Below are 14,012 nucleotides of genomic sequence, written 5' to 3' on the forward strand. Positions count from 1 at the left end.
TCTATTTCAACTATCTGTTTTGATCAGATGGTGCTGCTCCTAAATCAAAACATTGGATACTGGTGGCTAAAAGCAGCATTTTAGCCTGCATCCTTAAACAGAACAGTGCCATTTTTGTAAAATACTATTCATTTGTGCTACAGTATCTCAGCAAAGCAACATACCTTGACATAACACCAGCATCGTTGATAAGGAACATTATATTATAATGTGGATACCGTACATTTAATTACAACAATACTGCTTGTTTTCACAACCTACAGTCTTGTTTCTTTAATTGCATATGCAAGGGTCGACCACACTGAATTAATCAAAAGGAGTGGTATGTAGCTTTAAAGCCATTATAAACATTCAATTCATACATTCCCCTATATTTGTACATTTACCTGACACTTGCATGCACTGACACAAAGGGTGAACAAATTTGACATCAGGATTGTTATACCATTAGGCCTACGCACAAGTACCATGAAACGTATGATACAGCTATACCATACTGAGGCATACACTTTGCTGACCTACAGCAAAAGGCATATGAGACAGGAATAAAACTAATGAAAGCAACCCAGCTCTACAACTCTTAAATCCTACTTGCTTGCTTTCATATGCATGACACACCACATTTTTTAAATTCCCCTTCAAGTTGTACTGTTTATGTGAATGTATGTGACAAAAGTTATGAAACATTTCATGCTTACCTTCAATATAAAACTTCACTCAAATATCCAGATTCTGGAAAACAGTTTAAAACAAAAATATATAGAGATTATTTAAGATACATACTTAGCATTTACAATAATATGTACTTTGAACTTGAAAACGTGTGATGTGGCTTGTAGTCATTCTTAATATACCAATACACTCTCCCAATTTACAGAAAATTGTTAAAGCAGCACTATAGGATTTTGGTGTAAAACCAGCAAATTAGCTACCTAAAAGGTAGAACCTCTTGGCATTGCCACATTCTAGATGTACACATTGTATTTGTATTGAGCCAAGGAAAAATCTGTATATTATGCCTTCACAATTTACATTTACAAATATAATTCCTATCCCCAGTGAAATCTATTCCCATATCTAAAACCATGGTCTGAACCAAACCAAGACATCTCATAGCAGGAATTGGTGGTCATACAAAACAGGTTAGGCTTATGAATTTTATAAAAGTTGTTGTTGTTTAATTTATGAAGTAATTGGTACATTATATGAAGCCATTTGAGATTAGGTAATCCAAAACAGTACGAAATAGGCTACCGTTTGCCACCTAAAATAGCCAACAGAAAAAAATAATTTAGATGAGTCATGTACAACACAATTGCTTGTGGCCTTATGTGAGCTTGTGCCCTCCCTTCATATAGTTCAAGACTAGTTTAGCCTAACCTAACATTACATTCATCCACAATTTTAACCTCATAATCCACCCTGACATTTGAATGCACGCGGTCAAATCAGACCAATTTAACCTAAGCCAACATTACATCCTGTTTATCATTAGTTAAATTAGTTATTTGCTAAGAATTGGACATGCTTGCCTGCCTTCACAAACACGTGCCTGACAACATTAACGTTAGCCTCAACCATCAGGGCGTGAAGCATCGTGCCAGCGTTAGCCTACAAAGTAACGTTAGCAGCTAAGCTTAATTCGACGATACAACGTATTTCTTGAGATAACGGCCTGTTCTCAACACACTGCCTGATTAAATCTGATAACATTTTAAAGTATTAACGTTACGAATCCACACTTCCACAATCGCTAACGTTACCTTTCCTGCCTGTCTAACTGTAGAGTTTATCGTTCATGGTGTGACACTAATATGTTAACAAATCTGAATAAACTAACTCTACAGCTACATCCGCTAAACATAGTTTCATATTTCTGTGTGTTCATTCTGTTATAAATGGCTCAAAGCCAAATATGCAAACATATCAATAACTTTTCTCGACACATTGCATACACGTCTTACCTCTGATCATCAGTTCGCGAAAAGAAAGACGGTGCGTGGTCATAGTCGAACTGATGGCTATTATTTGTCATAATAAAAGTCCCTAAACTTTTTCAACTTCATCTGTTAATGGAAATCTGACATCAAAATATTCAAAATATAACCAAATGTACAATCCACACAATGGATTAAATGCAATGACTGAAAGTGAATAATTCGGTTGCCACCTAAATAAAACCACCACATTTTCCATTAGGCTTCTATTCTTTAGAACATACTCACTGAAGTTAGACTATGGACCCAAAACAAATGTAGAACATTTTTCACAGGTCACAAATTTTATAATACGCCTAATAATGAGGAAAAGAAACATATCAGTCTAAATACAACTATACAGTCAGTAAATCTCATTTGTCAAATATATTTCATGAAACTGAACGTAAAATACAAACGATGCAATAGCCTACCAAAGACCTCTGTGCTGCCACTAGCTGGGCACCCATAGCACAACCCCTATCAACCAGTGTCACAATCAGATAGTAGGCCACTGTTTAAATATAACAATGTTTAAATATTAAACAAAACGGTAAATAATGAATAATTAAAATATACCTTTTCTGTAAAACATTAACATCAACAATACCTGAATAATATTATTTTTTCGCACAAACTAAGTGGAAAAGGCGCACAGAACATCCATAAAAAGCAGACACAACAGTCTTGATACATAGCCTACAAGTATACAATCAACCAATAAATCTGATGAAGAGAAAATGTACAATGCATACACAGGACCCATCTTGTTACCCGGGACATAACTCCTTACAGAGTAAGAGTCCTATAAAAGCCTGTTGTCTTCTTCGTGGCCAGTAAGTGGCACCGCGAAGCAAGTTCAACTCCAACCTCAACACATTGGCTCTGCGAGCTGTAGAAGGCCAAACTGTCAATACACAAAGAATTCTTTCGTTTTGTCTGACCAACATGATGTCAATCTGATTGCCATCTTGTTTCATGAAATGTAAGCTATACAGCTTGTGACATGTAGGCCTACTGTAGATTTTCGCCTGGACTGTGGTCATAAACCCTGCTGGATTTTCAATCTATATTTCCACCTTTATGCCTACTAACTGTTATTCTACGGTCCTTAGAGTACATCACCATTGTTCCTAAAGTATAATTATTTCAAACCATTCATGTGCATACCTCTGTTCTCACATTTGCATTTACATATTTCATTTCATTCCTGTCCAGAGAAGATATGTGTCAAGATGTGTTTGCAGGCCTATCACCTCTCAGTATAAAAGCACAGGACCTTGTATCTCAGCAACGCTGCCATGCTCTTACCTTGCTGGCAACTGACTGGCTCAGTTAATCGTAGCACTTGTTTCTGCACTCTGTATATTTTAAAGGGGAAGCAACATTTATCGTTACACAAGCAACTTGCAAGTTGTCTGCTGTTATGACTAAATGAATGAAATGGATACATTCATTTACTACAACCTATACAGTCACCCAAGCCACGTAGCCTTTGATTTCAAAAGTAACCTCATCCTGGTATTGGGCATTGCAGGCACATGCACGTGGAACTATGAATGAAAAACAATATTAAGCCTTTGCCTACAGCCATGTTTCTCCAATGTTTTTTGTTTGTTCATTGCCCTTAAGATTAACGTTGTAAATCTACATGACAAGGAAAGTCTTCCTGTTAAAAAAAAATACATAAGCTATATTTCACACCCTAACAGCTAAGGCCCGGCCCATGGCTACATATCTAAGTCTAACCACAACCCAAAAACCTTTGTAAGACAAAACACAACACAACCGCTTAAATCAGAACAGGTGCTTTACTCCACTATATGTACTATATACAGAATAATCACACAGTAAATCAACAATAAATTACACACGAATAGAACAAGAAAAAAAACACACCAATGAACGATATAAAAAAACACAACACAACACCAATAACAATACACAACTTCAGTCGGTCATCTCTTGGGCAAGGACCTCTTCCAAACCTTTTAACACATCGAGCGCCTCGCCCTCGGTGGTACTCCCTCCTGCCGCATCAGCAAACTTGGCACTGGCTTGCTCAACAGATGGCCCTGCTGGAGCAGAGCCGGCAAAACAGACGACCGGCCGATCTCCGCTCACGGTGACCTCCAGCGCCTCGCCCTGGGTGGTACTCCCTCCTGTTGCATCAGCACACTTGGCACTGCCCTGCTCAACAGATGGCCCTGCTGGTGCAAACTTGCCAAAACGGACAACCGACCCATCTCCACTCACAGTGACCTCCACCTCCTCCAGCGCCATCACTGTCTCCTCCAGCGCCGCACCGTCGTGTCCACAGCTGGACAGGAAGTTGTCCCTCACATACGCGAACACTGCAGAGTTGGTCAAGGCCATGGATCGCTCATCCCCCTTCTGGCTGAGCACGATCACCACACCAGAGTAGGTGATTATGTACGCCGTCGTGCGCTGCAGAAGGCCACAGCGCTCGCAGCGGTGCGTGGAGCACCTGGCGACCAGGTTCTCCTGCCCCGCATGGCACCTCGGGCACCTCGGCTTCGCCACAATCTTCACCCCCACCACCGCTCCACAGACGACCTCCTCGCCGCCAACAGATGCGGGCCTCAAGACAGCGGGCCGACCCACCTCCGCGCAAGGCGTCACCTGTGTGGACGGGGTGGTGGTCAATACTGTCCGGTCTCCCTCCTTCCGCGTGGTGAGCGTGGTGAAACGGTAGGACCTCCCCTCCTGCACTGACAGGATGACTCTGTCCAACACCGTCAGTCCCGTCTGTCCCGTGGCGTCGCAGACCTCGAAAACCTTCAGCTCAACCGGCGTCCCACGGACCGGCACAACCCTGTTGCCCGTGGCCTGCACCACCCGGACTTCCATGGCACCAACCTGTTGAAAAAGAAGACAGACACAAACAAAAGTGTCATTAGGGTTTGGTCTGCGTCTCTCGTCAAAATACTTTTCTTTGAAACAAAAACACAACAAAAATAATAATAATTACCAAAACGGTAACACCAGGGCTCCCACTCTAAGTTAAAAGTATGATTCCATGACTTTTCCCTGACAAAAAAAAAGCCCTGAATTTCCATGACCGGTTATATCATATTCAAGAATCAAGCAAACAGTAAAGCAAATAACCAAACATACTCCCAATTCGCCATGGAAATACTTGAATGAATTATATCTGGCAAGTACATTTTAAACTGCTACAACAAAATTCCCTGATATTCCATGACTTTTGCCCCAAAAATGATAAAATTCCCTGACTTTCCACGACTGGAACAGACTGTCCAAAATGCCATGATATTCCAGAAGTTCCATCACCCCTGGGAACCCTGTAACACTCACTCTTTGCATAGGACCCAGGGCCAACACTTGGGCCACGGTCAGCTGGTCCACATCGGGCGGCTTCCTCCTGGGAAAGTCCAGGTAGTCAAGTACGCCCACGCTGCTGGTGCTTGAGAGGAGGACGTCATATCCACCAGGGTTGCCAAAGCCTGTGGAAACAAAATAGAAAAAGAGATGCAACCTGATCATAACGCAGTGCTCAGCCCATTGAAAAACAACCACGTGAAGGCCAGACAGATACGTACTGATGCTCTTCCGCGCGCGTGACAGCCGCACCGCCTGGCTGTTATCGGAGGCCTGGATGAACTCGCTCCTCTTCTCCGGCGCAAAACAGACCACCCTGTTGAACTCTTCCCGGCCGGTCTGGAGGGTAGCCTCAAAGTAGCGCACGTTCTGCCGCGACGTCTTCACAGGCGACACGGCGTGCACGTGGCCAACCACGGTCTCCTCTTCGACCTTAGTTTTTTTTGCGGGGCTGGCCATGATCATTGGGCGGTTCGTCTGCAACCTTTTAACAAGACATAACCACAAATCAGCTTTGAAACATTGTTTCTATCTCTGCTGACAAACACCAGACACCAACCACAAGAAACTTGGCTGTAGCAAATGTCCCTCTCAAGCTGATTGCTTCATCTACCTTCAGATAGATTAGACTCTCAGTAGCATACAGACATCACACACAACATGCACTTACAGTATAAAACAAGTAATATACATATAAGAAAACTCCACTGTACAATAGAAACAGTAGAAGATAAACATGATACTAAAATACTAAATATACTATAAAAACTAAATCAACTATCAACATAGTGTGCTTAAGGATGAGCAAGCATCTAGCTTTCTTCCTTTCCGACATGGCTGGTACGACTAATTGTGGTTTAGACATTATTAGGAACCAATTCCCAAAGGCACCCATTGATCCACCATGGGAGACTATGGCAGCTGATTGGGGACAATCCCATGATTAAATTCACCCAAGTTTCATATGGATCTCTCAAACGCTCTAGCGCCACCAACGTGCTTTCACGCAATTAACTTTTGCCGTCATCAGTCAACATAAATTGAGCCAGCCATGGGGAAATCTCAATACTATGCCTTCAAAACGTACCGACATAACCTCATGACTAATAAACATGTTTCATCATCAAGTCAGAAACAAGAAGGTTCCAATTTCATGAAACAATTGTCAAAACAGGGTTAAATTTATATCGAACTCGATACACATTAAATGCAGCCATTTCAGCGAAAGTAATCTATCCGAACCCAGCAGAAATACTGTTGTATAACAGGCCGTTTGCCACCTGCATACCATGCAGATAATGATCAAGTATGCCCGTCACGTGCAACATGCGTGTCGCCTGCGTGAACTTTCGCAGTAGCCCCCAAACTTCACAAGTCTTTTAGCCATAGCCTACTATCCATAGCTATGATTTAGCCGCATGTTACATTCCACCCTCGCATTTGAATTCTTGCTGCCAAACCTGTCCAATAACCTAGGCTACATCCTCTGTTAAGGATTAATTAAATAACGATATTTGTAGAATTGCATCAACTCATGCGAGTTCGCCCTTGAACTAGGAACACTTCTAGGAGTCTGCCTCTGACTTAGGATAGCATGCTAACAACGTCAACTTGCATTCCTAACAATTCTCAAAAAAACAGACCGGACTCCAAAACTCAACCACCTTTACAGTGATGTTCTACGTTTCTAACACATAGTTATGCAAGAAACAAGGGTGAGCTCAATTATCATAATGTCAAGTGCTCACAATCATCCGACAGTGGGGAACACGTGCCTGGCACCATTAGCCTGCAGCATGGCGTGAAGCATCTTCACAGCTAGCCTTGTAACTTCATTCGACAATACAATGTATTTCATTGTATAACGGCCAATTCTCAACACACTGCCTGCTTCAATCTGATAACGTTTTAATGCATTAACGTTACTAATGTACACTTACACAATCGCTTCTACCTTTTTTGCCTGTCTAACTGTAGAGTTTATCGTTCATACACTAACACGTTAACAAATGTAAATAAACTAACTCCCCAGATGCACATCAGTTAAACATCTTTTCATATTCTCGTGTGTTTATTCTGTTACAAATGGCTCAAAACCAAATATGCAGACAATTAGTTTTCCCTAAAGATTTCATACACGTCTTACCTCTGAGCATCCGTCCGCGAAAAGAAAGACGGTGCGTGGTCGTAGTCGACCTGATGGATGTCACTTGACAAAATAAAAGTCCCTAAACTTTTTCAACTTCATCTGTTAATGGAAATCTGACAGCAAAATATTCAAAATATAACATGTACAATCCACTCAATGGATTAAATGCAATGACTGAAAATGAATGATTAGGTTGCCACCTAAATAAAACCACCACATTTTACATTAGGCTCCTATTCTTTAGAACAGTGTTTTTCAACCTTTTTTGAGCCACGGTAGGGCCTACATTTGTTATCTTACAACAAATCCTGCTGCACACCACCAACCAAAAATGTAACAGAATTACACAGCTGTGGCCTAATATAGTAGGCCTAAAAATAATGACAATTCGTCACAATGACAAAAAGTCTGCATTTTTTCTTTTCAAGGAGGCCTATTTATTTATGTTTAGCCTATTGATTTGCTGTTTTAAGCCCTACGTCTTTTCACCCATATTAGAAAGCTAGATACCGGACTGTCCGTCCAGTTCTAGCCTATTAAGTAACATAGGCTACGTGAACGCGGCTGTCATATTGCTGGAGGCAAGCACCTGCATGCTCTGGGCCAAATAAATAATAACCTATAGGTTTACGCTAGGCTATGTAAAACTCCCCATTAACAGCATCACGTCACTAACAACAGCTAAGACTGCACAATCTCTATTCACTCTGTTGGATATCTGAAGCCAGTTTGTCTACTTAGATACTGTAAATCCTCAAATTATGGCCGGGGTCTTAAGACAGTACAGGCCTTTAGGGGCAGGATTGTATTCGAGACAGCCCTTTATTTCTTATGCGAGTTTTATTTTGAGACATGCGTTTCTTGGAGCGGCATACTGGTAGGCCTTCTAAAGCATGACATTTTCGGTTTAGTTTGATATTTAATTTACTTTTGGACTGTTTGATTATATTGTTAAATGTTGGGACTGATGGGCACTGAAATCTGGGGAGGTATTTGATGATCACTATTACGTTCCATGTGTCGGGATTTCAAACAAACCATCCGCTTTCATACGTTCATTGAACGTCCGCGGTGCTGTAATGGAAACCTTATTGCGTAGCCAAGTAGCCTATTGAGTTATTTTTAAATTATGCATGATTTACTTTTTATTAATTTCGTAGGCTGGCTTTATTTTGTTATATAGAAGTATCTAAATAACCTGTTAAAATGTACCAGAATTCAGGAAATTGCATCTAGTCCAAAAAAAAATTTCTGGGGGAGGACCCACATACCCCCCGCTGAAATGTCCCACCCACTTTCACAATGCCTCCGACGCCCATGGTCCTAGTAGTAGGCTAGATCCCTTTGATACCAATGTTCATATAACTCTGGGACCCTGGTCCCAGGGATGGATTACTGCACGGGCATTCCGGGCCCAGACCCAGGGGCCCAAGGTGTCAGGGGGCCCTGAAGCCCAAGCCTTTGCATGGAATCATTGCCTCAATATCAACACATCAGGATGTAGACTATGAATCTGATTGAATTTAGTATTGCCCATCCCCAAAATGCACCAGAATACAGGAAATCACATTAAACTAATTAAAAAAATTCTGGGGGAGTACCCCCAAACCCCCCTTCCACATATACGACAATTAGTGGGGAGCCCTTAATACATCTGGGCCCAAGGGCCCGAAAGCTCATAATCCGTCCATGCCTGGTCCCTACACCTGAGAACCACTGATGTGCGTTTTTTTTACTGTACGGTATAATGCTGAATGAGCCAAACAAAAATTTACGCAGCAAAATTTTGGTTGGCCCCACCAAATCTCACTCCAAGGTTTTTTGAAAAGTTGGCAGCCCTGGGTATGAAATATATTATGTTTTAGTGAGTGTCCAAAGGGGTGAAAGCCACTTTAAATCGGGTCACATTATTGACTGTTGTGTGTCCGAGAGTCAGTTTGTGGGTTTTGTAAGGGTCAGCAGCATGAGGGACAAGACCTAGCGAAGTTGTGGTGAGTTAAGCAGGAAGGTTGGTAACGTTAATGCTGCTAGCAGTGCTAGTTAACATTAGCTAGGCTACTGTAGCCTTCATACTGTATGATTCATATCAATCATTAACCTAGGAATACTTCGTGCATTTAATGAACATTTTGTGTAATAATTCACGGCAAATTAATAAACTGAATATGGTGGTCCAAGAGCAGACCATGCACCAGTCCATGCATCAGCCCGACTGAGCAGTGATGACCGCATAGGATGAGTCAGGTAACGTTACGAAGCACTGCCGTTAACGTTAACCGCTTTCACACACACACGATATAAAATACACGATAAATATAAAATTCAATATCAAAACACTATTATTTACACGATTACTCCTGAAATAACGGCTATTAACTGCACATTCCCTATATGAAAATCACTGTTTGGAGGAAAGGGTTCACGCGCTGTGCCGGTTTTGAAATTATTTCGCGCTGATTCTGTCAGGGTGGTCAGAGGAATCAAATGCAGATTACAGAATATCTTGCAGTCTTGGTTTATTGGAGTGAAAATAGTCAATACTCCACAAACTTGGTCATCAACAAAAACAGGCTCTCGAAAACAAAAAGACCTCTCAGGCAGGGTAGTTTCAAAACTAAACAGAGCACAAGAAACTGAAAAGTCAGCCGAGCTTACGTGCTGGTAACAGGTAGTCTTAGGCAGGTCTCACAAACACAGACACGACAATCAGACAAAGAACAATGAACAACACAGGGTTTAAATACTCAACAAACGAACTGAGATAAAATGCAGGTGGGAAGGTAATTGGGAGATAATAGGCAAGACAGGAAACAGACCAAATAAGGACAAGGGTGTGGCAACAGGAAAAAACTGAAATGCGAAACAAAAAACATAGATCAACACCAGAGGGAGCCAAAAACAACCAGTCCTATAGGCTCCCTGACAGATTCGTGCATTGGTTATATATTATTCAGTGAGGCGCGGTGGTTTATGGGATGAGTAGTTCCTTCGCTTGGAAATGAAAATATGTACACAGTCTTGTACCTTTGACTTTTTTTGGATTTTCTCTTCGTTTTTTCACTCGAAATGATATGTTGCATGCTTATGAGTTATGCCGTAGCTGGTTAGCCTAAGACATGCTGTAAAACTCTTTAGATACGGATTTTTCCAAACGTCAATGGGACAAATGAATGGGAATCTTACATCCGGCACCTAAACGCGTTTTGGCTGTGGGCGGGACTGTGCAGCTAGGCCCTATGCTAGGCCTATTACACAACATAAATTGTCACTAGGCTATGCTGGCGACCCAAATAAAATCTCCTTTGGGAACCAATGGCTTACAGTATCAAGCGGACTTAAGCTGCCACCTCTTGGCGAAAAGTTAATAGTTTTGCATATCAGTAGTAGCCTAATACATTTCACGCAGCTGTGTGAATCACGGAAAGCGACACTTCTAAATGGAACCCAACCCACTGTACAGTAGCTCAAGGTCTGTGGCTAAAGCAGCCATAATGAAAGCATTATCATTGTTTGGATAGTTCACACACAATCGCATAGACTACTACTACCAAGCTGGAATCAAAGCACATCGACTCCCCTCCCACACCCTAAACACACACTTCGAACAAACAAAAAACGTCTCAGTCTCACGGTATAGCCATAGGCAAAACTGTATTGGACCGGTGTAACGTTGGTACTAAATCATCCATCGCAAAGAATGATTTTTGTAGCACGTGCAACAAATATGTGTAGGTACAGCCCTGCCCTGGATACATCTCTCAACGTGCAATCTAAAACATTTGGTTTAAATGGAGATGTAGATCACGGGTGCGTTAATAAATCTACATTGCAGCGAGTTGACACAAATTATTCACTTTGACGAATTTATGTAGTTTCAGTCCTAGTTACTTTACTTTGAGCCATGCTCTTCCTTACTTGAATCACCTTTGAAAATAGAGAATTGAAGTAGCCTATATGGGTGTTGAACGGGGAATGAACGTTGACTCAGATGCTTTTTGAGACTTTGAGCTAAATGTCCCAGCCCGGTGTTTAGGATGCATCATAGACAGGTTATCTTTCAGGTAGCCTATATATTTTCCATTAGAAAACCATCACGTAGCGAACGTGTTGTGGCTAACTCACTTAGCTCCTGTTAGTAGCCTAGGTTATGGTCATAAGCAAATGAGATGACAGTCGAAAGATGCAATTAGTGCTGTTATCAATTTTCTTGGTAGCCTATAACCGCATGGTTTTCTACAAATACATCAATAATCAAATTGGCCTCCATCACTCAACCAATGCTAACGGTAACATTATTTTACCTACTCTAGGCTATTGATATAACTTAAGATTAACGTAGCCTACCTGCAGTAAAAACCAAGCATGTCCGATAAACATTCTCAGATTTATTTCGGCTTCAAGAAGAAATGGGAATTACATATCATGCAGAAATCATCCTACCCTTATTAGACGTTCTCTGCGGTAAACTACAGTCTTGTCCTTGTAGGAAGCGTAGTGTCTTTCCAACCCACTTTAGATTAACTTCCAACAAAATTACGTCTCATTGCAACGATGCGCCATCTGGTGGACAAACGACTACGTGACTCCAATACTGGAAATGCAGCCAAATTATTATGATGAATATTTGGTTTTCCTTTAAAGGGACACCAGGCAACGTTTTCGTGTTAATTACTCATCTTCGTAAGTCGGTATATGGTTAAATGACTCATTACAGGGCGAATGAAGACTCTCTCGCCCGCCCCTACTGCCTGTAGGAAGAATATCCCGCTTGCAAGTTCAGTGTATCGTACCCGGCGACCGAAGCAGTTTCAGTTTCCATCCTGCATCCGCAGCACAGAGGGAGGCTAACGAAACGCTAGCGATTGTTGCAAACGTGTGTATAATGGCAGAGCCGGCGAAGAAGCAGCGAAAACCCTTGACGGAAGATGCAAAGAAAAGGAAAAGAGCTTCAGACCGAGCGAGAGGGAGTTTCGTAGAGAAAGGCTTGCCTGGTGTCCCTTTAATCCTACTGAATTTGTAATTATAAATCGTCCGTTGTAATTGCCGATACTGATGGTATGTGCGTGCCTGTGTGTGTGTGTGCGTGTGTATGTGTGCACCACCATCTACAGGCCAATGAGTGTACAGTCACTAAATGTACACATAACTTAATTTTTTAGACCCCCCCATGGATGAAATTCTACGAAACTTGGCATACCCCCAGAGAATGTCAGGTTAATCATACACATACAATTTGGTGCAGTTCTGAACATCTTAACTAAAGAGAGGGGCGATTAAAGCAGAATGATATTGCATTTTCATTTTGGCTTTTTATGGCTAGGTTGATGTGGGCCCTTGAGACCAACATACCATAAAAATTTCTTCATCCTCGGTGCCACGGTTCAGGTAGTTATTTAGGAAAAACTGCATTTTTTGGGTTTCTGGGGGCCCAGCGTGGGGGGGGGGAGTGGCCCCCGGGGACCAAACGAAATTTTTCGTAAAAGTCTAGTGGGGCTACATACCCACCAAATTTCATGTGCCCCGGTGGTTCAGTGTCCCGGGTATCGTTGACCAAAAATCCAGGAAGTAGATGACTGGAAAAGAAAAAAAACTTTGACAATCCCTATATGACCGCTTCGCTAGCTTCGCTAGCGGCGGTCATAATAATCTACACAGACTCTGTGTAGATTATAGGCTACATTTGGAAATTATCACCAAAAGTCAATATGAAGGCTTTATAGGCTATTTAAGCTACAAAGAACTGCAGTATTGCCAGGATGACTATAGGACCCTTGCCTGGGAGGGAAGTATATCTCAATTTTGACTAAAAAATAAGCTTTCCCTTGTGTGAGTAGGAAAGCCTATTAAATTCATGCAGTGAGTATAGGCCTACTTATGCCTATGTGTTTGGATGTTGCTGGCAGTGATACCTAGTAACGCGTTAGTCTATTTTGACCACTTTTTTCAGTAGGCCTAACGAGTAGGCTAATCTAACGCCCTACTCAGGGTAGGAATTTCACGGCGGCCACGACGGCCATGGCCGTCGTAGCCCCTTGCGTTGGCCGTGACGCCCCTTTGAAAATCAGAGGTTTACAGGCCACGGTGGCCTTGGTGCCCCCTTCTTTCAATATTCTGCTTTGCGTCCTACTAATAGCGATATATATTTAGCCTATGGCCTGTCAAAACAATCATTCACAGCGCAAATTACGCAGTGGAGAAAGTTAGCGCAAGAAAGAAAGTGCGTCCAAATTCACCCATTCTTCTCAGTTGAACTACTTGCGAAGTAGCCTACTCATCACACAGACATCACAAGTATCACACGAAAGAGCTTTTTCTCAGCTTTTAAACGATGTCAGCCGCTAATTGCTGTGGTGAACGGTTCGCGAGAAAAGTAAATAATATCATTCAATTTAATCATAAATTCTACTGAAGGTTTTGCGTCCATCTCCCTACCCATTCATCTCAGCGGAATACTTCAAGAATCCCTCGTTTAACACATGACAAACCATATATCAGAATAAACAGCAGACCTTACCGAACACAAA

Source organism: Alosa pseudoharengus, unplaced genomic scaffold (genome assembly GCF_046254945.1).
Source record: "Alosa pseudoharengus isolate Yale_2024_CS ecotype anadromous, Long Island Sound unplaced genomic scaffold, YU_APseudo_1.1 YU_APseudo_1.1_scf_1, whole genome shotgun sequence".
Lineage (NCBI taxonomy): Eukaryota > Metazoa > Chordata > Actinopteri > Clupeiformes > Clupeidae > Alosa > Alosa pseudoharengus.